Source organism: Sorghum bicolor, unplaced genomic scaffold (genome assembly GCF_000003195.3).
Source record: "Sorghum bicolor cultivar BTx623 unplaced genomic scaffold, Sorghum_bicolor_NCBIv3 super_16, whole genome shotgun sequence".
NCBI classification, from domain to species: domain Eukaryota; kingdom Viridiplantae; phylum Streptophyta; class Magnoliopsida; order Poales; family Poaceae; genus Sorghum; species Sorghum bicolor.
In genome coordinates, this window is record NW_018396397.1 from 268,240 (window position 1) to 294,489 (window position 26,250).

Consider the following 26,250-nt stretch of genomic DNA (forward strand, 5'->3'; position numbering starts at 1 on the left):
CAACATAGACTTAAAGATGCTTTCATCCATCTGTAGAATGCCACGTAACTCCTTGTATTCTGTCCGTGGTGATGCTTGGAATTTGTACCATGGGTCAGCCATCTAGCTTCTGGTTGCCTTCTCATGCAGAAGTAATGAACCACCATTTTATTTATGCACACGATAGGCTTCTTGGTTCAGATGTCCAAAGGCTTGAATCCATCTTCATCCCATGCTGGTTCATACCCTCCATCATTCCTAAGGACATTGAAACAAGAACTCAAAAGTATAGGATCATTCAACATAAACTGATTATTAAACATAAGGTTAGCGTTCACCTGAGAATGAATTTCCTTCTCCAATTGTTTAGCTCTACTTCTTGTAATTGGACCACTTATATCAAGTGGAGTTTTATTTGAAGATGAATGAATGCTAGGGATGTCCTCATCAGCCTCCTCCTCTTGAGAAGGAGTCGTCCTCGACTCAGGCTCACCAACAAATGGAAGCAAGTCTTTGACATTGAATGTTGGACTAACATTGGAATATTCAGGTGGCAGCTCAATTTTGTATGCATTATCATTTATCTTTTTTAGAACCTTGAATGGACCATCACCTCTAGGTGATAACTTACTCTTACGTTGTTGGGGAAATCGATCCTTGCGTAGATGCAACCACACGAGGTCACCGGGCTGAAATGTAACCTTCTTCTTACCTTTGTTCGCTTGCTTTGCATATTGTGCTGATTTCTTCTCAATATTTCTTCTTGTCTCATCATGTAGCTTCTTGATAAAGTTGGATCTCTTCGCTGCATCCAAGTTAACTTGTTCCTGTAATGGTAAAGGCAAAAGATCCATGGGAGTATGTGGCTTAAAACCATAAACAATTTCAAATGGACAAAAATTTGTTGTGGAATGTAGTGCCCTATTATAAGCAAATTCGACATGTGGAAGACATTCTTCCCACTGCTTCAAATTCTTTTTTAGCATGGCACGCAGCATGGTGGACAGGGTACGGTTGATAACTTCAGTTTGCCCATCCGTTTGTGGGTGACAAGTGGTGGAAAATAACAACTTCGTGCCAAGTTTAGCCCATAATGTCTTCCAAAAATAGCTCAGGAATTTTGTATCTCGGTCTGAAACAATAGTCTTTGGCACTCCATGTAAACGAACAATCTCCCTGAAAAACAAATCAGCAACGTGTGAAGCATCATCGCTCTTGTGACATGGAATAAAATGTGCCATTTTTGAGAAGCGATCAACAATAACGAAGATAGAGTCCCTCCCCCTCTGAGACCTTGGTAATCCCAGAATAAAATCCATGGATATATCTTCCCAAGGTACAGTTGGGATTGGTAATGGAGTATAGAGACCATGGGGATTAAGGCGGGACTTAGCTTTCAAGCAGATTATGCAGCGCTCGACATGTCGTTGAACATCACGTCGCATATGTGGCCAAAAGAAATGATCAGAGAGCATGTCCAATGTCTTTTTGATGCCAAAATGACCAGCTAAGCCACCAGCATGTGCTTCCTGTAAAAGAACTTGACGAATCGAGCAGGCTGGAATGCATAGTTTGTTAGTTCGAAATAAAAAATCATCATGTACATAATACTTGTCCCAGCCTTTTCCAGCAATGCAATGAGAGAAAGGTTCTTTAAAATCAGAATCAGTTGCATAGAGTGTTTTAATGGATTCCAAACCAAGCACTTTTGTATCTAATTGTGTAACCAAACCACACCTTCTTGACAAAGCATCTGCAACAATGTTATCTTTACCACGCTTATGTTTAACAACATACGGAAATGTTTCTATGAACTCGATCCATTTAGCATGTCTACGATTCAGTTTGCCTTGACTTTTTAAATATTTCAAAGCTTCATGATCAGAATGGATGACAAATTCTTTAGGTAACAAATAATGTTGCCAAACTTCCAAAACTCGAACTAAGGCATAAAGCTCTTTATCATAGACAGAATAATTCAGATGTGGACCATTTAACTTTTCAGAAAAGTAGGCAATAGGTTTACCTTCTTGAAGTAGCACACCTCCAATGCCAATACCACTTGCATCACATTCAATCTCAAAAGTCTTACCGAAGTTAGGTAGCTGCAGCAGTGGTGCTTCACAAAGCTTTCTTTTTAACTCTACAAAGGCTTGCTCTTGGTCATCTCCCCATTTGAATGGAACATCCTTCTTTGTCAAGTTGTTAAGTGGTGCAGCGATCGTGCTGAAATCTTTAACAAATCGTCGATAGAAACCTGCAAGACCATGGAAACTTCGAATTTGGCTCACATTTGTAGGAGTAGGCCAATCCTTTATTGCCTTAACCTTCTCTTCATCAACCTGGATGCCATCTGCAGTCACAACAAAACCAAGAAAAACAACACGATCTGTGCAAAATGTGCACTTAGCAATGTTGGCATACAATTTCTCTTCCCTCAAAACAGCAAGTACTTGATGGATATGATCAAGATGTTCATCAAATGATTTGCTATAGATCAGAATATCATCAAAATAAACAACTACAAACTTGCCAATGAAAGCTCGTAAAACATGATTCATTAAGCGCATAAAAGTTGAAGGAGCATTTGTAAGCCAAAGGGCATCACAAGCCATTCATACAAGCCAAATTTGGTTGTAAATGCTGTCTTCCATTCATCACCAATTTTCATGCGAATTTGGTGATAGCCACTGCGTAAATCAATCTTGGTGAAAATAGTTGAGCCGCTCAATTCATCTAACATGTCATCAAGCCTAGGAATGGGATGGCGATATCGTACAGTTATAGCATTAATGGCACGACAATCGACACACATGCGCCAAGATCCATCTTTCTTAGGGACCAAAAGTACTGGAACAGCACAAGGTGATAGAGATTCACGAACATACCCTTTGTCCAAAAGCTCTTTTACCTGTCGCTGAATTTCTTTGGTTTCTTCAGGATTAGCACGGTAGGCTGGACGATTGGGAAGAGAAGCTCCAGGTACCAAATCGATTTGATGCTCAATACCACAGAGTGGAGGAAGGCCAGCTGGTACCTCATCAGGAAAAACATCTTCAAAGTCTTGTAAGAGATCAAGAACAGCACTAGGCAGCGATGAAGGTAAATCGTTAGTTGAAAGTAGGACCTCCTTGTGCAAGAGCACAAAGAATGGGGCTGTGGTGTTCCTCACTTCTCTCAAATCACTCCTGCTCACAAATAAGCACTCATTTTGGTGGTGTTGTTTTGTAGTGGAAAGAGGCTTTATGTGGCTAGATTGGTTTGAAGTCTCTCCCTTACTAGTGTTGGCAGCCTCACTCAATTTTCTTTTGTCAGATTCTTCTTTTTTCATGCGAGCCACATCTGAAGCATAGATCTCTTCTGGAGATAATGGAACAAGAACCACCTTCTTATCGTTGTGGATGAAAGTATACTTGTTAGACCGCCCAAAGTGCACCGAATCCACATCAAACTGCCATGGACGACCCAACAACAAATGGCATGCTTGCATGGGTACAATATCACAATCAACCTCACCATGATAGTCACCAATGGAGAAAGACAAACGAACCATGGATGAGACCTTCACTGTCCCTGAATTATTCAGCCACTGCATATGGTAAGGGTGTGGATGGCGGCGTGTTGGTAGGCCAAGCTTCTCAACAAGCAAGGCACTAACAATATTATTGCAGCTCCCACCATCTATGATGAAACGACACACTTGACCTTTCACTTTGCATCGGGACTGAAACAAATTATGACGTTGTCCTTGTTCAGCAGCAACAAACTGAGTGGAAAGAACTCTTCTAACCACCAAATAAGGAGATGATCTATTCATTTTAGAAGGCTCCAAATCAGGAAAATCAGCAAGCAACTCATCAAAATCAGCACTAGTAATCTCATTAGAATATGGAGAAATAACATCTTCTATCATGTCACTGGGAGCAAAAGTTAGAATAGGTTGAATAGCTAAACAATTCAGACCTAGCTCAAAAGTACCATCCTCAGCTGAATACTCACAAGTGTCAAGAGTATGATCTGCAAAGACATTGTGAAACTCGTCCTCCTCTTCACTTTGTGAATCATATGAACCATCAGCAAGGGCAATAATCGTACGACGATTGGGACATTCAGCTTGCTTATGCCCATGACCACCACACTTAAAACACTCAATCTTGCTTGTATGCCTTGGGGCTGCAGTAGCAAAGGAGCTGGACTGAGTAGAGCTTACAGCTTTGCCTTTGGAATCAAAATGTTTGGAAGAAGTTGCACGAGATGTAGGTGTGTGCACCCCTGACCCGTGCTGCTGTGACTGGCGCCATAAAGTAGCACTATTATGAGCTGAAAATGAAGCACGATCTTTATAAGATCCAGCAAGTTGTCGTTCTGCCCTTTTTGCAAAATGTACTAACTCAGTGAGACATGTGTAGTTTGTCATATCCACTTTATCAGCAATGGGCTTATTGAGGCCAACCAGAAATCGAGCCATTGTGGATTCCTCATCTTCAGTTATCCCTGTACGAAGTAAACACATTTCCAATTCTTGAAAATATTCATCAACAGTACGAGTACCTTGCACAAGACGTTTTAGCTTCAAATGTAGATCACGAGAGTAATATGCAGGAACAAAACGACGTCGCATTTCCCTCTTCATGTCTTCCCAAGTAATACGATCATGTCCAGCGCGTCGGAGTTCAGTACACACTTGATTCCACCAAGTGATTGCATAGCCTAAAAACTCAATTGCAGCAAGCTTTGCTTTCTTGACAGGAGGATAAGGATACAAATCAAAGATCTGTTCAACCTTAGTCTCCCACTCAAAATAATCATCAGCACTTTCTTTTCCATTAAATTTTGGAATAGACACTTTCACTTTGCTTAAACCATCATCATCAAGGCGACGGTGGCGGTCACGATAACCACGATGGCCACCATGGCGATGATCATCCATGTCAGACAACATATCATCATCACCATCATAATCTCGTCCACCTCGAACAGGAATGCGCCGAGCACGACCAAAATTAAGAAGACCATAACCACGCCCGCCACGTCCACGACCAGCGGGACGACGCGGTGGCTCATCCTCCTCGTCAATATCATCATCCTCATTTGGTGGCGGTTCTCGACGTGGTATGTTCAATTGGAGAGTTTGGAGCTGCTGCACCAAATCATTCATTTGTGTACGCAACTCCTGAAATTCCTCCACCGAAACAGCGGCACCATCTCCACGTCCTGCCATGTTAGTAGAGGAAAAAAAGGACAATATATATGTGGAATCACTCCCTCACCACTTACAAAACAAGTTCTTTCTCTCCCTGAAAAGAGCAAGAACCGGGGCTGCGATCTGTAGGGAAGAGCGATTGTAACAGCGACGACGGTGCAACAACTCACGGTGCTTTAAGTGGAGCTTGGTGGGGTAATATGTTAGTGGAATGCACTGAAATGTAGTGATGCAAAACCAAATAATAATCCAAGAACAGAAGTCTAAGTTGCTGAATATAAAGGAAAGGATGCACAAAGAAAGGAATGAGATGTAGTAAGTGGATAGATGATCACCAATTTGCACCAACCGAAAACTTGTTGCTGCCCAAACCCCTTTTTGGTGTGCTGCACACAGTTCTCTTTTTGTTTTTCTTTTTTTTTCTTTCTTGCTTTTCTTTTTTTTTCTCTTTTTTTTTGGAACAAAAACTCGTTTTCAGTCCTTCTTTTGACCCATAGACATCTTTTCTTTTAACCTCTGTGTCAAACGCAGCACAACTTTCAACTAAAGGGGATAACTAAGATGGATGGTGCAGCACAAAAACAAGAAACTGCGGTGGGGAATATGTGGCGGTTAGAAAACAAGGGTGGGATGGGTGGGTATTTTTTTTTTGTTTATATATACGCAGCAAGCAATGATGATCCGATCAAGGGTGGGATGGATGGGTACATGCAGCAAGCAATTTGATGATTAGAACAAAGATAATAACTAGAACAATGTGGAAAAGAAAAATTCAGCAACTAGACAAATATTAAAGGATTAAAACTCGATAAAGCAAACTACAAAATCAGTAGCACATATGAATTTGGGCTGTAGGTTTTCTTTTTGGCTCTCAGTGGACAGTAGGTATTTAAACTCTATCCTACCAAAATCAAGAACAATCCTACCGAGGAAACGAAGGCTTTGATACCAGATGATATGCTCACGCCTAGGGATAGCGTGAGACAAGTCGTTGTGGCCCGATCTTCTCGTAGGATTCGCGAACTTGATAACTTGTCGCTGCGTGACCTGGTGAAGAGGCAGTGCACCGCGAGGCTGTCCACGCGACGAACTACCGAGACAATCACCCTTCCACGTACCGACGAACAGCCCACGCAATCACGCCGTATAGACGTGAAGGCACAAACTGGATGAACCGCAGTTCGGCGTTCTACAACTCCCTCAGGAATCGAAAGAACAAGTTTTGCAAGCCTCTCAAGACTCATGCATAAACAAAACTCCACGAGTTTGTGTATTCTGAATTTTAACCAAGCAAGATGTGTCCTTTCATTGTATAGTACAAGAGATATATATAGATAGGGGCGTTCAGCTTTGAATACATGACAGCATGCACATCCACTAGTGGATTTCGTGGCTGGTTCGCGCGTCTTCTCAGCTTCTGGCAGCAGTTACTAAAATGAGCATAACTCTTTATTGGGAAGTCTAAATAATGAACCGTTTGATGGGCTGCAACATAGACTTAAAGATGCTTTCATCCATCTGTAGAATGCCACGTAACTCCTTGTATTCTGTCCGTGGTGATGCTTGGAATTTGTACCATGGGTCAGCCATCTAGCTTCTGGTTGCCTTCTCATGCAGAAGTAATGAACCACCATTTTATTTATGCACACGATAGGCTTCTTGGTTCAGATGTCCAAAGGCTTGAATCCATCTTCATCCCATGCTGGTTCATACCCTCCATCATTCCTAAGGACATTGAAACAAGAACTCAAAAGTATAGGATCATTCAACATAAACTGATTATTAAACATAAGGTTAGCGTTCACCTGAGAATGAATTTCCTTCTCCAATTGTTTAGCTCTACTTCTTGTAATTGGACCACTTATATCAAGTGGAGTTTCATTTGAACATGAATGAATGCTAGGGATGTCCTCATCAAGAAGCGACGTGGTAACTTGATAGAGGATGTTGTGGAGGCCTGGACCTGATCTCCAATCACCTTTGTTAAGTTATCACTCTTCCCATATGCAATCAGCCCTTGAAGTTGGTGTTGCCTCAAATTCCGAATGCAGTTGAACCTTCCCTTGCTGATCTTGTCCATTATTCCTGAGCAACACGAAAGTGCACGTGTCTCCATTGTCTAAATATGATTGACAAGAGTTTAAAACTGAACTTACTTGAAGGTTGAGTTGACGGGCACGAGCATGAGTAAGAGGACCAACTGGTGTAGGTGCGGATATATCGATGGTGTTGATGTCCTCATTAGTGTGCGTCCAAAATGGTTTCTTATCCTATGGTGCATTAGGTGCAAACCGGTTACCTATCTTGCACCGAAACTAACAATGTCTCTAAACGGACTGAAGTGAGATTCCATATGACACATGTCATCTAGGAGTTCCACTTGGTGTGTCCAAATTGATTTCTTAGCATATGGTATGTTCCATGCAAATCGTGCACCTATCTTGCATCTAGATTAGCACTATCTCTAAACAGACCGAACGAAGCCTCCACTTGAGCCTCTTCACCTAGGAGTACCAACAGGTGCCTCCAAAATGGTTTCTTAGACTTTGGTGCATTAGGCGCAAACCACGCACTTATCTTGCACCAAAACTAATAGTGTCTCTAAGCACACCAAAGCGAGATTCCATATGACACACGTCATCAAGGAGTTCCATCGGGTGTGTCCAAATTAATTTCTAAGCATATGGTACGTTCCATACAGACAGTGCATCTATGTTGCATCAAGATTAGCACTGTCTCCAAATAGACCAAACCGAGCTTTCACTTGAGCCTTTTACCTAGGAGTACCATCGGGTGCGTCCAAACTGGTTGCTTAGCCTATGCTGCATTATGTGCAAACCTGGCACCTATCTTGCACCGAAACTAACACTGTCTCCAAACAGACCAAAGCAAGATTTTGTATGACACACGTCATCTAGGAGTTCCATCATGTGCGTTCAGATTGATTTCTAAGCATTTGGTATGTTGTATGCAAACTGTGCACCTATCTTGCATCAAGATTAGCACTATCTCCAAACAGACCGAACCGAGCATCCACTTGATCCCCTTCACCTAGGAGTACCAACAAGTGCGTCCAAAATGGTTTCTTAGACTATGGTGCATTAGGTGCAAACTATGCACCTATCTTGCACTGAAACTAACAATGTCTCCAAATGGACCGAAGCGATATTCCATATGACACACGTCATCAAGGAGTTCCATCGGGTGTATCCAAATTGATTTCCAAGCATATGGTATGTTCCTTGCAAACCATGCACCTACCTTGCATAAGATTAGCACTATCTCCAAACTGATCGAACCAAGCTTCCACTTGAGCCTCTTCACCCAGGAGTACCAAATAGTGCGTCCAAAATGGTTTCATAGACTATGGTGCATTAGGCGCAAACCATGCACATATCTTGCACTAAAACTAACACTGTTTCTAAACAGACCAAAGCGACCTTTCACTTGAGCCCTTTGACCTAGGAGTACCATCGTGTGCGTCCAAAATGGTTTCTTATCCTATGGTGCATTAGGTGCAAACCGGTTACCTATCTTGCACCGAAACTAACAATGTCTCTAAACGGACTGAAGTGAGATTCCATATGACACATGTCATCTAGGAGTTCTATTTGGTGTGTCCAAATTGATTTCTTAGCATATGGTATGTTCCATGCAAATCGTGCACCTATCTTGCATCTAGATTAGCACTATCTCTAAACAGACCGAACCAAGCGTCCACTTGAGCCTCTTCACCTAGGAGTACCAACAGGTGCCTCCAAAATGGTTTCTTAGACTTTGGTGCATTAGGCGCAAACCAAGCACATATCTTGCACCAAAACTAATACTGTCTCTAAGCACACCAAAGCGAGATTCCATATGACACACGTCATCAAGGAGTTCTATCGGGTGTGTCCAAATTAATTTCTAAGCATATGGTATGTTCCATACAGACAGTGCATCTATCTTGCATCAAGATTAGCACTATCTCCAAACAAACCAAAGCGAGCTTTCACTTGAGCCCTTTTACCTCGGAGTACCATCGTGTGCGTCCAAAATGGTTTCTTATCCTATGGTGCATTAGGTGCAAACCGGTTACCTATCTTGCCCCGAAACTGACAATGTCTCTAAACGGACTAAAGTGAGATTCCATATGACACATGTCATCTAGGAGTTCCATTTGGTGTGTCCAAATTGATTTCTTAGCATATGGTATGTTCCATGTAAATCGTGCACCTATCTTGCATCAAGATTAGCACTATCTCCAAACAGACCGAACCGAGCTTCCACTTGAGCCTCTTCATCTAGCAGTACCAATAGGACGCACCTGATATAACTCCTTGATGATGTGTGTCATATGAAATCTTGCTTCGGTTCGTTTAGAGACAATGTTAGTTTTGGTAGCAGATATGTGCACAGATTATGCCTAATGCACCATAGGCTAACAAACCATTTTAGACGCACCCGGTGGTACTCGTAGTTGAAGAGGCTCAAGTGGAGGCTTGATTTGGTCTGTTCGGATATAGTGCTAATCTTGATGCAAGATAGTTGCACAGTTTGCATAGAACATACCATATGTTAAAAATCAATTTAGACGCACCCAATGGAACTCCTAGATGACGTGTGTCGTATGGAATCTCGCTTCAGTCTATTTGGAGACAATGTTAGTTTCGGTGCAAGATAGGTGCATAGTTTGTGCCTAATGCACCATAGTCTAAGAAACCATTTTGACGCACCAGTTTGTACTCCTAGATGAAGAGGCTCAAGTGGAAGCTCGGTTCGGTCGGTTTGCAGATAGTGCTAATCTTGATGCAAGATAGGTGCACAGTTTGCATGGAACATACCATATGCTTGGAAATCAATTTGGATGCACCCAATGGAACTCCTTGATGACATGTGTCATATGAAATCTCGCTTTGGTCTGTTTAGAAATAGTGTTAGTTTCGGTGCAAGATATGTGCATAGTTTGCGCCTAATGCACCATAGTCTTAGAAACCATTTTGGATGCACCTGTTGGTACTTCGGTGAAAAGACTCAAGTGGAAGCTCGGTTTGATCTGTTTGGAGATAGTGCTAATCTTGATGCAAGATAGGTGCATGATTTGTAAGGAACATACCATATGCTTAGAAATCAATTTGGACGCACCCAATGGAACTCCTAGATGACATGTGTCGTATGGAATCTCGCTTCGGTTTGTTTGGAGACAATGTAAGTTTCGGTGCAAGATAGGTACATAGTTTGTGCCTAATGCACCACAGTCTAAGAAACCAATTTTGACGCACCTGTTTATACTCCTAGATGAAGAGGCTCAAGTGGAAGCTCGGTTCGGTCTGTTTGGAGATAGTGCTAATCTTGATGCAAGATAGGTGCACAGTTTGCATGGAACATACCATATGCTTGGAAATCAATTTGGATGCACCCGATGGAACTCCTTGATGACGTGTGTCGTATGGAATCTCACTTTGGTATGTTTAGAAACAGTGTTAGTTTCGGTGCAAGATATGTGCATGGTTTGCGCCTAATGCACCATAGTCTGAGAAACCATTTTGGACGCACCTGTTTGTACTTCGGTGAAGAGGCTCAAGTGGAAGCTCGGTTTGATCTGTTTGGAGATAGTGCTAATCTTGATGCAAGATAGATGCACGGTCTGCATGGAACGTACCATATGCTTAGAAATTAATTTGGACACACCTGATAGAACTCCTTAATGATATGTGTCATATGGAATCTCGCATTGGTGTGCTTAGAGACAGTATTAGTTTCGGTGCAAGATATGTGCACGGTTTGCGCCTAATGCACCAAAGTCTAAGAAACCATTTTGGAAGCACCTGTTGGAACTCCTAGGTGAAGAGGCTCAAGTGGAGGCTCGGTTCGGTCTGTTTAGAGATAGTGCTAATCTTGATGCAAGATAGGTGCATGATTTGCAAGGAACATACCATATGCTTAGAAATTAATTTGGACACACCCGATAGAACTCCTTGATGATGTGTGTCATATGGAATCTCGCATTGGTGTGCTTAGAAACAGTATTAGTTTCGGTGCAAGATATGAGCACGGTTTGCGCCTAAAGCACCAAAGTCTAAGAAACCATTTTGGAAGCTCCTGTTGGTACTCCTAGGTGAAGAGGCTCAAGTGGAGGCTCGGTTCGGTATGTTTAGAGATAGTGCTAATATTGATGCAAGATAGGTGCACGATTTGCATGGAACATACCATATGCTCAGAAATAAATTTGGACGCACTAGATGGAACTCCTAGATGACATGTGTCATTTGGAATCTCACTTCGGTCCATTTAGAGACAGTGTTAGTTTCGATGCAAGATAGGTGGATGGTTTGCACCTAATACACCATAGGATAAGAAACCATTTTGGACGCACCCGATGGTACTCCTAGGTCAAGGTGCTCAAGTGAAAGCTCGGTTTGGTCTGTTTGGAGATAGTGCTAATCTAGATGCAAGATAAATGCACGGTTTGCATGGAACATATGATATGCTCAGAAATCAATTAGGACGCACCTGATATAACTCCTTGATGATGTGTGTCACATGGAATCTTGCTTCGGTTCGATTAGAGACAATGTTAGTTTTGGTAGAAGATATGTGCACGGTTTACGCCAAATATACCATAGGCGAAGAAATCATTTTAGACGCACCCGATGGTACTTGCATTTGAAGAGGCTCAAGTGGAGGCTCGATTTGGTCTGTTCGGATATAGTGCTAATCTTGATGCAAGATATTTGCACAGTTTGCATGGAACATACCATATGCTCAGAAATCAATTTGGACGCACCCAATGGAAGTCCTAGATGGAGTGTGTCGTATGGAATCTCGCTTCGGTCTGTTTGGAGACAATGTTAGTTTCGGTGCAAGATAGGTGCATAGTTTGTGAATAATGCACCATAGTCTAAGAAACCATTTTTGACGCACCTGTTTGTACTCCTAGATGAAGAGGCTCAAGTGGAAGCTCGGTTCGGTCTGTTTGGAGATAGTGCTAATCTTGATGCAAGATAGGTCCACGGTTTGCATGGAAAATACCATATGCTTGGAAATCAATTTGGATGCACCCGATGGAACTCCTTCATGACGTGTGTCATATGGAATCTCGCTTTGGTCTGTTTAGAAACAGTGTTAGTTTCGGTGCAAGATAGGTGCATGGTTTGCGCCTAATGCACCATAGTCTAAGAAACCATTTTGGATGCACCTGTTGGTACTTCGGTGAAGAGGCTCAAGTGGAAGCTCGGTTTGATCTGTTTGGAGATAGTGCTAATCTTGACGCAAGATAGGTGCATGATTTGCAAGAAACATACCATATGCTTAGAAATCAATTTGGACGCACCCGATGGAATTCCTGGATGACGTGTGTCATATGGAATCCTACTTCGGTCCATTTGTAGACATTGTTTGTTTTAGTGCAAGATACGTGCACAGTTTGCGCCTAATGCACCATAGTCAAAGAAACCATTTTGGACGCACTATTTGGTACTCCTGGGTGAAGAGGCTCAAGTGGAAGCTTTGTTCGATTAGTTTGGAGATAATGCTAATTCTTATGCACGGTAGGTGCATGGTTTGCATGGAACATACCATATGCTTGGAAGTCAATTTGGATGCACCCGATGGAACTCCATGATGACATGTGTCACATGGAATCTCGCTTCGGTCTATTTGGAGACATTGTTAGTTTCGGTGCAAGATAGGTGCACAGTTTGCACCTAATGCACCGTAGTCTAAGAAACCATTTTGGACGCACTTGTTGGTACTCCTAGGTGGTTGGGCTCAAGTGGATGCTCGGTTTTGTCTATTTGTTGATAGTGGTAATCTTGATGCAAGATAGGTGCACGGTTTGCATGGAACATACCAAATGCTTAGAAATCAATCTGGACGCACATGATGGAACTCCTAGATGACATGTGTCATACAAAATCTTGCTTCGGTCTGTTTGGAGACAGTGTTAGTTTTGGTGCAAGATAGGTGCAAGGTTTGCACATAATGCAGCATAGGCTAAGAAACCATTTTGGTCGCACCCAATGGTACTCCTAGGTAAAAGGCTCAAGTGAAAGATCAGTTTGGTCTATTTGGAGATAGTGCTAATATAGATGCAAGATAGATGCACGGTCTGCATGGAACGTACCATATGCTTAGAAATTAATTTGGACACACCCGATAGAACTCCTTGATGACGTGTGTCATATGGAATCTCGCATTGGTGTGCTTAGAGACAGTATTAGTTTCGGTGCAAGATATGAGCACGGTTTGCGCCTAAAGCACCAAAGCCTAAGAAACCATTTTGGAAGCTCCTGTTGGTACTCCTAGGTGAAGAGGCTCAAGTGGAGGCTCGGTTCGGTCTGTTTAGAGATAGTGCTAATCTTGATGAAAGATAGGTGCACGATTTGCATGGAACATACCATATGCTCAGAAATCAATTTGGACGCACTAGATGGACCTCCTAGATGACATGTGTCATACGGAATCTCACTTCGGTCCATTTAGAGACAGTGTTAGTTTCGGTGCAAGATAGGTGCACGGTTTGCACCTAACGCACCATTGGATAAGAAACCATTTTGGACGCACCCGATGGTACTCCTAGGTCAAGGGGCTCATGTGAAAGCTCGGTTTGTTCTGTTTGGAGATAGTGCTAATCTTGATGCAAGATAGATGCACGGTTTGCATGGAACATACGATATGCTCAGAAATCAATTAGGACGCACCTGATATAACTCCTTGATGATGTGTGTCATATGGAATCTTGCTTCGGTTCGTTTAGAGACAATGTTAGTTTTGGTAGCAGATATGAGCACAGTTTACGCCTACTGCACCATAGGCTAAGAAACCATTTTAGACGCACCCGATGGTACTCGTAGTTGAAGAGGCTCAAGTGGAGGCTCGATTTGGTCTGTTTGGATATAGTGCTAATCTTGATGCAAGATAGTTGCACAGTTTGCATAGAACATACCATATGTTAAAAATCAATTTGGACGCACCCAATGGAACTCCTAGATGACGTGTGTCGTATGGAATCTCGCTTCAGTCTGTTTGGAGACAATGTTAGTTTCGGTGCAAGATAGGTGCATAGATTGTGCCTAATGCACCGTAGTCTAAGAAACCATTTTTGACGCACCAGTTTGTACTCCTAGATGAAGAGGCTCAAGTGGAAGCTCGGTTCGGTCGGTTTGCAGATAGTGCTAATCTTGATGCAAGATAGGTGCACAGTTTGCATGGAACATACCATATGCTTGGAAATCAATTTGGATGCACCCGATGGAACTCCTTGATGACGTGTGTCATATGGAATCTCGCTTTGGTCTGTTTAGAAATAGTGTTAGTTTCGGTGCAAGATATGTGCATGGTTTGCGCCTAATGCACCATAGTCTAAGAAACCATTTTGGATGCACGTGTTGGTACTTCGGTGAAGAGACTCAAGTGAAAGCTCGGTTTGATCTGTTTGGAGATAGTGCTAATCTTGATGCAAGATAGGTGCATGATTTGCAAGGAACATACCATATGCTTAGAAATCAATTTGGACGCACCCAATGGAACTCCTAGATGACGTGTGTCATACGGAATCTCGCTTCGGTCCGTTTGGAGACAATGTAAGCTTCGGTGCAAGATAGGTACATAGTTTGAGCCTAATGCACCATAGTCAAAGAAACCATTTTGGACGCAATATTTAATACTCCTGGGTGAAGAGGCTCAAGTGGAAGCTTGGTTCGGTCAGTTTGGAGATAGTGCTAATCCTTATGCAAGGTAGGTGCATGGTTTGCTTGGTATGTTTGGAAGTCAATTTGGATGCACCCGATGGAACTCCATGATGACATGTGTCACATGGAATCTCGCTTCGGTCTATTTGGAGACATTGGTTGTTTCGGTGCAAGATAGGTGCACAGTTTGCAGCTAATGCACCATAGTATAAGAAACCATTTTGGATGCACTTGTTGGTACTCCTAGGTGGAGGGGCTCAAGTGGATGCTCGGTTTTGTCTATTTGGAGATAGTGCTAATCTTGATGCAAGATAGGTGCACGGTTTGCATGGAACATACCAAATGCTTGGAAATCAATCTGGACACACATGATGGAACTCCTAGATGACGTGTGGCATATGAAATCTTGCTTCGGTCTATTTGGAGATAGTGTTAGTTTCGGTGCAAGATAGGTGCAAGTTTGCACATAATGCAGCATAGGCTAAGAAACCATTTTGGTCGCACCCAATGGTACTCCTAGGTAAAAGGCTCAAGTGAAAGATCAGTTTGGTCTATTTGGAGATAGTGCTAATATAGATGCAAGATAGATGCACGGTCTGCATGGAACGTACCATATGCTTAGAAATTAATTTGGACACACCCGATAGAACTCCTTGATGACGTGTGTCATATGGAATCTCGCATTGGTGTGCTTAGAGACAGTATTAGTTTCGGTGCAAGATATGAGCACGGTTTGCGCCTAAAGCACCAAAGTCTAAGAAACCATTTTGGAAGCTCCTGTTGGTACTCCTAGGTGAAGAGGCTCAAGTGGAGGCTCGGTTCGGTCTGTTTAGAGATAGTGCTAATCTTGATGAAAGATAGGTGCACGATTTGCATGGAACATACCATATGCTCAGAAATCAATTTGGACGCACTAGATGGACCTCCTAGATGACATGTGTCATACGGAATCTCACTTCGGTCCGTTTAGAGACAGTGTTAGTTTCGGTGCAAGATAGGTGCACGGTTTGCACCTAACGCACCACTGGATAAGAAACCATTTTGGACGCACCCGATGGTACTCCTAGGTCAAGGGGCTCATGTGAAAGCTCGGTTTGGTCTGTTTAGAGATAGTGCTAATCTTGATGCAAGATAGATGCACGGTTTGCATGGAACATACGATATGCTCAGAAATCAATTAGGACGCACCTGATATAACTCCTTGATGATGTGTGTCATATGGAATCTTGCTTCGGTTCGTTTAGAGACAATGTTAGTTTTGGTAGCAGATATGAGCACAGTTTACGCCTACTGCACCATAGGCTAAGAAACCATTTTAGACGCACCCGATGGTACTCGTAGTTGAAGAGGCTCAAGTGGAGGCTCGATTTGGTCTGTTTGGATATAGTGCTAATCTTGATGCAAGATAGTTGCACAGTTTGCATAGAACATACCATATGTTAAAAATCAATTTGGACGCACCCAATGGAACTCCTAGATGACGTGTGTCGTATGGAATCTCGCTTCAGTCTGTTTGGAGACAATGTTAGTTTCGGTGCAAGATAGGTGCATAGATTGTGCCTAATGCACCGTAGTCTAAGAAACCATTTTTGACGCACCAGTTTGTACTCCTAGATGAAGAGGCTCAAGTGGAAGCTCGGTTCGGTCGGTTTGCAGATAGTGCTAATCTTGATGCAAGATAGGTGCACAGTTTGCATGGAACATACCATATGCTTGGAAATCAATTTGGATGCACCTGATGGAACTCCTTGATGACGTGTGTCATATGGAATCTCGCTTTGGTCTGTTTAGAAATAGTGTTAGTTTCGGTGCAAGATATGTGCATGGTTTGCGCCTAATGCACCATAGTCTAAGAAACCATTTTGGATGCACGTGTTGGTACTTCGGTGAAGAGACTCAAGTGGAAGCTCGGTTTGATCTGTTTGGAGATAGTACTAATTTTGATGCAAGATAGGTGCATGATTTGCAAGGAACATACCATATGCTTAGAAATCAATTTGGACGCACCCAATGGAACTCCTAGATGACGTGTGTCATACGGAATCTCGCTTCGGTCCGTTTGGAGACAATGTAAGCTTCGGTGCAAGATAGGTACATAGTTTGAGCCTAATGCACCATAGTCTAAGAAACCATTTTTGACGCACCTGTTTGTACTGCTAGATGAAGAGGCTCAAGTGGAAGCTCGGTTCGGTCTGTTTGGAGATAGTGCTAATCTTGATGCAAGATAGGTGCACGGTTTGCATGGAACATATGATATGCTCAGAAATCAATTAGGACGCACCTGATATAACTCCTTGATGATGTGTGTCATATGAAATCTTGCTTCGGTTCGTTTAGAGACAATGTTAGTTTTGGTAGCAGATATGTGCACAGATTATGCCTAATGCACCATAGGTTAACAAACCATTTTAGACGCACCCGGTGGTACTCGTAGTTGAAGAGGCTCAAGTGGAGGCTTGATTTGGTCTGTTCGGATATAGTGCTAATCTTGATGCAAGATAGTTGCACAGTTTGCATAGAACATACCATATGTTAAAAATCAATTTAGACGCACCCAATGGAACTCCTAGATGACGTGTGTCGTATGGAATCTCGCTTCAGTCTATTTGGAAACAATGTTAGTTTCGGTGCAAGATAGGTGCATAGTTTGTGCCTAATGCACCATAGTCTAAGAAACCATTTTTGACGCACCAGTTTGTACATCTAGATGAAGAGGCTCAAGTGGAAGCTCGGTTCGGTCGGTTTGCAGATAGTGCTAATCTTGATGCAAGATAGGTGCACAGTTTGCATGGAACATACCATATGCTTGGAAATCAATTTGGATGCACCCAATGGAACTCCTTGATGACATGTGTCATATGAAATCTCGCTTTGGTCTGTTTAGAAATAGTGTTAGTTTCGGTGCAAGATATGTGCATAGTTTGCGCCTAATGCACCATAGTCTTAGAAACCATTTTGGATGCACCTGTTAGTACTTCGGTGAAAAGACTCAAGTGGAAGCTCGGTTTGATCTGTTTGGAGATAGTGCTAATCTTGATGCAAGATAGGTGCATGATTTGTAAGGAACATACCATATGCTTAGAAATCAATTTGGACGCACCCAATGGAACTCCTAGATGACATGTGTCGTATGGAATCTCGCTTCGGTTTGTTTGGAGACAATGTAAGTTTCGGTGCAAGATAGGTACATAGTTTGTGCCTAATGCACCACAGTCTAAGAAACCATTTTTGACGCACCTGTTTATACTCCTAGATGAAGAGGCTCAAGTGGAAGCTCGGTTCGGTCTGTTTGGAGATAGTGCTAATCTTGATGCAAGATTGGTGCACAGTTTGCATGGAACATACCATATGCTTGGAAATCAATTTGGATGCACCCAATGGAACTCCTTGATGACGTGTGTCGTATGGAATCTAACTTTGGTATGTTTAGAAACAGTGTTAGTTTCGGTGCAAGATATGTGCATGGTTTGCGCCTAATGGACCATAGTCTGAGAAACCATTTTGGCCGCACCTGTTTGTACTTCGGTGAAGAGGCTCAAGTGGAAGCTCGGTTTGATCTGTTTGGAGATAGTGCTAATCTTGATGCAAGATAGATGCACGGTCTGCTTGGAACGTACCATATGCTTAGAAATTAATTTGGACACACCTGATAGAACTCCTTAATGATATGTGTCATATGGAATCTCGCATTGGTGTGCTTAGAGACAGTATTAGTTTCGTTGCAAGATATGTGCACGGTTTGCGCCTAATGCACCAAAGTCTAAGAAACCATTTTGGAAGCACCTGTTGGAACTCCAAGGTGAAGAGGCTCAAGTGGAGGCTAGGTTCGGTCTGTTTAGAGATAGTGCTAATCTTGATGCAAGATAGGTGCATGATTTGCAAGGAACATACCATATGCTTAGAAATTAATTTGGACACACCCGATAGAACTCCTTGATGATGTGTGTCATATGGAATCTCGCATTGGTGTGCTTAGAAACAGTATTAGTTTCGGTGCAAGATATGAGCACGGTTTGCGCCTAAAGCACCAAAGTCTAAGAAACCATTTTGGAAGCTCCTGTTGGTACACCTAGGTGAAGAGGCTCAAGTGGAGGCTCGGTTCGGTCGGTTTAGATATAGTGCTAATCTTGATGCAAGATAGGTGCACGATTTGCATGGAACAAACCATATGCTTAGAAATCAATTTGAACGCACTAGATGGACCTCCTTGATGACATGTGTCATATGGAATCTCACTTCGGTCCGTTTAGAGACAGCGTTAGTTTCGGTGCAAGATAGGTGCACGGTTTGCACCTAATGCACCATAGTCTAAGAAACCATTTTGGACGCACCCGATGGTACTCCTAGGTCAAGGGGCTCAAGTGAAAGCTCGGTTTGGTCTGTTTGGAGATAGTGCTAATCTTGATGCAAGATAGATGCACGGTTTGCATGGAACATATGATATGCTCAGAAATCAATTAGGACGCACCTGATATAACTCCTTGATGATGTGTGTCATATGAAATCTTGCTTCGGTTCGTTTAGAGACAATGTTAGTTTTGGTAGCAGATATGTGCACAGTTTACGCCTAATGCACCATAGGCTAAGAAACCATTTTAGACGCACTCGGTGGTACTCGTAGTTGAAGAGGCTCAAGTGGAGGCTTGATTTGGTCTGTTCGGATATAGTGCTAATCTTGATGCAAGATAGTTGCACAGTTTGCATAGAACATACCATATGTTAAAAATCAATTTGGACAATGGAACTCCTAGATGACGTGTGTCGTATGGAATCTCGCTTCAGTCTATTTGGAGACAATGTTAGTTTCGGTGCAAGATAGGTGCATAGTTTGTGCCTAATGCACCATAGTCTAAGAAACCATTTTTGACGCACCAGTTTGTACTCCTAGATGAAGAGGCTCAAGTGGAAGCTCGGTTCGGTCGGTTTGCAGATAGTGCTAATCTTGATGCAAGATAGGTGCACAGTTTGCATGGAACATACCATATGCTTGGAAATCAATTTGGATGCACCCAATGGAACTCCTTGATGACATGTGTCATATGAAATCTTGCTTTGGTCTGTTTAGAAATAGTGTTAGTTTCGGTGCAAGATATGTGCATGGTTTGCGCCTAATGCACCATAGTCTTAGAAACCATTTTGGATGCACCTGTTAGTACTTCGGTGAAAAGACTCAAGTGGAAGCTCGGTTTGATCTGTTTGGAGATAGTGCTAATCTTGATGCAAGATAGGTGCATGATTTGTAAGGAACATACCATATGCTTAGAAATCAATTTGGACGCACCCAATGGAACTCCTAGATGACATGTGTCGTATGGAATCTCGCTTCGGTTTGTTTGGAGACAATGTAAGTTTCGGTGCAAGATAGGTACATAGTTTGTGCCTAATGCACCACAGTCTAAGAAACCATTTTTGACGCACCTGTTTATACTCCTAGATGAAGAGGCTCAAGTGGAAGCTCGGTTCGGTCTGTTTGGAGATAGTGCTAATCTTGATGCAAGATAGGTGCCAGTTTGCCTAGAACATACCATATGCTTGGAAATCAATTTGGATGCACCCGATGGAACTCCTTGATGACGTGTGTCGTATGGAATCTAACTTTGGTATGTTTAGAAACAGTGTTAGTTTCGGTGCAAGATATGTGCATGGTCTGTGCCTAATGCACCATAGTCTAAGAAACCATTTTGGACGCACCAGTTGGTACTTCGGTGAAGAGGCTCAAGTGGAAGCTCGGTTTGATCTGTTTGGAGATAGTGCTAATCTTGATGCAAGATAGATGCACGGTCTGCATGGAACGTACCATATGCTTAGAAATTAATTTGGACACACCCGATAGGACTCCTTGATGTCGTGTGTCATATGGAATCTCGCATTGGTGTGCTTAGAGACAGTATTAGTTTCGGTGCAAGATATGTGCACGGTTTGCGCCAAATGCACCAAAGTCTAAGAAACCATTTTGGAAGCACCTGTTGGAACTCCTAGGTGAAGAGGCTCAAGTGGAGGCTCGGTTCGGTCTGTTTAGAGATAGTGCTAATCTTGATGCAAGATAGGTGCATGATTTGCAAGGAACATACCATATGCTTAGAAATTAATTTGGACACACCCGATAGAACTCCTTGATGATGTGTGTCATATCGAATCTCGGATTGGTGTGCTTAGAGACAGTATTAGTTTCGGTGCAAGATATGTGCACGGTTTGCGCCTAATGCACCAAAGTCTAAGAAACCATTTTGGAAGCACCTGTTGGTACTCCTAGGTGAAGAGGCTCAAGTGGAGGCTCGGTTCGGTCTGTTTAGAGATAGTGCTAATCTTGATGCAAGATAGGAGCATGATTTGCAAGGAACATACCATATGCATAGAAATCAATTTGGACGCACCTAATGGAACTCCTAGATGACGTGTGTCATATGGAATATTGCTTCGGTCCATTTGTAGACATTGTAAGTTTTAGTGCAACATAGGTGCATGGTTTGCACCTAATGCACCATAGGATAAGAAACCATTTTGGACGCACCCGATGGTACTCCTAGGTCAAGGGGCTCAAGTGAAATCTCGGTTTGGTCTGTTTGGAGACAGTGCTAATCTTGATGCAAGATAGATGCACGGTATGCATGGAACATATGATATGCTCAGATATCAATTAGGACGCACCTGATATAACTCCTTGATGATGTGTGTCATATGGAATCCTGCTTCGGTTTGTTTAGAGACAATGTTAGTTTTGGTAGAAGATATGTGGACAGTTTACGCCTAATGCACCATAGGCTGAGAAACCATTTTAGATGCACCTCGATGGCACTAATAGTTGAAGAGGCTCAAGTGGAGGCTCGATTTGGTCCGTTTGGATATAGTGCTAATGTTGATGCAAGATAGTTGCACAGATTGCATGGAACATACCATATGTTAAGAAATCAATTTGGACGCACCCAATGGAACTCCTAGATGATGTGTGTCGTTTGGAATCTCACTTCGGTCTGTTTGGAGACAATGTTAGTTTTGGTGTAAGATATGTGCATAGTTTGTGCTTAATGCACCATAGTCTAAGAAACCATATTTGACGCACTTGTTCGTACTCCTAGATGAAGAGGCTCAAGTGGAACCTCGGTTCGGTTTGTTTGGAGATAGTGCTAATCTTGATGCAAGATAGCTGCACGGTTTGCATGGAACATACCATATGCTTGGAAATCAATCTGGATGCACCCGATGGAACTCCTTGATGACATGTGTCATATAGAATCTCGCTTTGGTATGTTTAGAAATAGTGTTAGTTTCGATGCAAGATATGTGCATAGTTTGCGCCTAATGGACCATAGTATAAGAAACCATTTGGATGCACCTGTTGGTACTTCGGTGAAGAGGCTCATGTGGAAGCTCGGTTTGATCTGTTTGGAGATAGTGCTAATCTTGATGCAAGATATTTGCATGATTTGCATGGAACATACTATATGCTTAGAAATCAATTTGGACGCACCCGATAGAACTCCTAGATGACGTGTGTCATATGGAATCTTGCTTCGGTCCATTTGTAGAAATTGTAAGTTTTAGGGCAAGATAGGTGCACAGTTTGCGCCTAATGCACCATAGTCAAATAAGCCATTTTGGACGCACTATTTAATACTCCTCGGTGAAGAGGCTCAAGTGGAAGCTTGGTTCGGTCAGTTTGGAGATAGTGCTAATCCTTATGCAAGGTAGGTGCATGGTTTGCATGGAACATACCATATGCTTGGAAGTCAATTTGGATGCACCAGATGGAACTCCATGATGACATGTGTCACATGGAATCTCGCTTCGGTCTATTTGGAGACATTGGTTGTTTCGGTGGAAGATAGGTGCACAGTTTGCACCTAATGCACCATAGTCTAAGAAACCATTTTGGACGCACTTGTTGGTACTCCTAGGTGAAGGGGCTCAAGTGGATGCTCGGTTTTGTATGTTTGGAGATAGTGCTAATCTTGATGCAAGATAGGTGCACGGTTTGCATGGAACATACCAAATGCTTAGAAACCAATCTGGACGCACATGATGGAACTCCTAGATGACGTGTGTCATATCTAATCTTGCTTCGGTCTATTTGGAGATAGTGTTAGTTTCGGTGCAAGATAGGTGCAAGGTTTGCACATAATACAGCATAGGCTAAGAAACCATTTTGGACGCACCCGATGGTACTCCTAGGTAAAAGGCTCAAGTGAAAGCTCAGTTTGGTCTATTTGGAGATAGTGCTAATCATGATGCAAGATAGATGCACGGTCTGCATGGACTGTACCATATGCTTAGAAATTAATTTGGACACACCCGATAGAAATCCTTGCTGACGTGTGTCATATGGAATCTCGCATTGGTGTGCTTAGAGACAGTATTAGTTTCGGTGCAAGATATGTGCACGGTTTGCACCTAATGTGATGAGGACATCAACACCATCGATATATCCACACCTACACCAGTTGGAATAATGGACAACATCAGCAAGGGAAGGTTCAACTGCATTCGGAATTTGAGGCAACACCAACTTCAAGGGCTGATTGCATATGGGAAGAGTGATAACTTAACAAAGGTGATTGGAGATCAGGTCCAAGCCTCCACAACATCCTCTATCAAGTTACCACGTTGCTTGTAAAGCAAGGAAACAAAGAGTCCAAACCCAACACGTTTTGGGAGTTGGATTCGGACTGGAAAATAACTCTAACTTGTATGGATCACCACGGCGCCATATGGACTCCAACTGGGACGTTCCTATACTTGTTGGAAAGCTCATGAAGTCTACTTTCCAATGGGTCCAACCACATATCTATGCAGCTTATGAGTCGGGCGCAGTCCTTGTTTTTGTGCCGACACCTTTTTCTGTTTTGGTGCTGCGTCACCCTATTTTGGACCAATGGCCCATGTATCAAGTTGAGTCCATTAGGGACGCGTCCTAGGGTTGGAGGATGACTCTAGCACCCCTTTGGTCGTCCTCCCCTCTATTTATTTACATCTAGAGCCGCCATGAACAACTGGGTTTTGTTTAGATCAAGTTTAGCCTTCGCTACTTGCTTGTAGGCGCGCGTGCAGGATCAGCCGCCCGTCTCCTTGTCTTCGGAACCCCATTGTTGATTCAGATTCAGTTTGAAACTTTCAATTCATCTTGCAAATTCAGTGCTTGTTTCCTCGTTCTTGCTAGTTCTTCGATTGCTTGCAGGACGGGAGCCCTAGGGGCTGGTTGTCGCGCTCCACAAGATCGTGACGGCTATTGGACGTGGTATATCCGTTGCTAAGGCGCAGTATTGAGGGCTGTAGTCGGGCCGTGAACGTCATCTCCATCCACCAATCGAGTTATCCCCGTCTCTCATCAAAAGATCGGGCAAAAACCCTAGCGGGTTCGCATCAGTTGGTAATCAGAGCAAGGTTTATCGGTGAGAGATTTCCAATTCTTCGTGTTTGTTTTTCCTATAGTCCAAAAAAAAGCCAAAAAATATAGCAGATTTGTTTTCCATAATCCTATAAATCCTTTGTGCCGTGGCTAGTACTACTTAGTTAGGGCTGGTTGAATGAGTGTTTGCTTCGGTTGTGTCCAGTGCTGGTTTTAGTTTAGTCCTTTAGAGTTTTGAGTTCTTGTCACCATCTAGTCACAACTGCGTCCAATCTATTGTGGGTTGGAATTTGAGTGGATCTTGATAATAGGTGCAGCCACTTGTTGGTCTATTCTGCGTTTCCATCAACGTGATCCAAAAGGAAAGATAGCACTTCATACTTGTGCTAGATATATTGAATTTTGAGGTTCAGCCTTACTCTAGTGAGAGGGTGAGAGTGGTGAAGTGATATTTTGTACTATTTTGTTTATATAATCAGGTTTTGAGGTTCCCCAAAAAAAAGAAAAGAGAAAGAAAAAAAAATAAAGAAAAGAAAGAAAGAAAGAAAGAAAAAAGAAAAAAAATCAAAAAAGGGGATTGTTGTTCCTTTTGTTTCCAGTAGTGCTGCTCATTTTGTTTCTAGTGGTGTGCTGTGTTTTCCCTTTGTGTCCAGGCTTGCGACTCTAGCACGGTCTAGCCTAGGACCAGCACAGTACCATCGTCGAACGCTTACTCAGCTCGCTTTTATAACTAACGTGGTGCTAGTTCGTTCCGTGTTTCAGCCCATCTATAGCTCCACATACTCTACAGCTTGACAGGTCTTGTGCTACAGCACCGATACACTTCGTCCATTGTTGTACACTTGTTGGCAGACGACCCCTCCTGTCAAGCAAGGTAAGAATTGGTAAGAACTTGTGTTACAGGTTGAGTGTGAGCGACTTGCTGTAGCTACATCCTAGTAGTTGTAGGGCTTTTATTTCTTCACTTGCCTTTTTGTTGTCTTTGTCTTTGAACCATGCCAGGGGCAGATGATGGTAACGAAACACCACATACACCTCGCACTAAGGGCATCATACAACATTTTGAAAGGAAAGTGAAGCTGCACACAGAGGGACTTGATAACGACTTGCAGGTGACAAATGAAAAGCTGGGGCAGTTGGAGGCTACGCAGATTGCCACAAACAACAAGCTCACAAGTTTGGAGGAATCCGTTACTAGTGTGGACAAAAGCCTTGCTGCTCTCCTAAGGCGATTTGATGATTTCCACACCGATGATAAAGAGAAGCATAAAGAAGAAAAGGAGGGAGATCGAGAGCACGGTAGTCATGAAGATGACTACACTGGTGATACTGAACATGATGATCAAGACACTCGTGATCGACGTCGCCTTCGTCACAACCGTAGAGGTATGGGTGGCCACCACCGACGCGAGGTACACAATAATAATGATGCTTTCAGTAAGATTAAATTTAAAATACCTCCTTTTGATGGTAAATATGACCCTGATGCATACATTACTTGGGAGATTGCTGTTGACCAAAAGTTTACATGTCATGAATTCCCTGAGGATACACGTGTTAGGGCTGCTACTAGTGAGTTCACCGATTTTGCTTCCGTTTGGTGGATAGAACATGGCAAGAAAAATCCTAATAACATACCTAGAACTTGGAATGCGTTGAAACAAGTCATGAGGGCTAGATTTGTTCCTTCTTACTATGCACGTGTCATGATTAATAAGTTGCAGCAATTGAGACAAGGTGCTAAAAGTGTAGAAGAATATTATCAGGAATTACAAATGGGTGTGCTGCGATGTAATTTAGAGGAGGAAGAAGAACCTGCTATGGCTAGATTTTTGGGCGGGTTAAATCGTGAAATCCAGGACATTCTTGCTTATAAAGATTATACTAACGTAACCCGTTTGTTTCATCTTGCTTGTAAAGCTGAAAGGGAAGTGCAGGGACGACGTTCTAGTGCCAAATCTAACAATTATGCAGGGAAATCCTGGCAACAACGCACATCTGCTACATTGTCGGGTGGTGTACCTCTTCCATCAAGCCGATCAATAGCTCCACCA

At 42.7% G+C, this 26,250-nt stretch overlaps 1 pseudogene; it reads right to left on the bottom strand.

Annotated features, from left to right (window-relative positions):
- Positions 1–389: 389 nt before the first annotated feature.
- On the bottom strand, positions 390–5,200 carry LOC110431473 (annotated as a pseudogene).
- Positions 5,201–26,250: the final 21,050 nt, after the last annotated feature.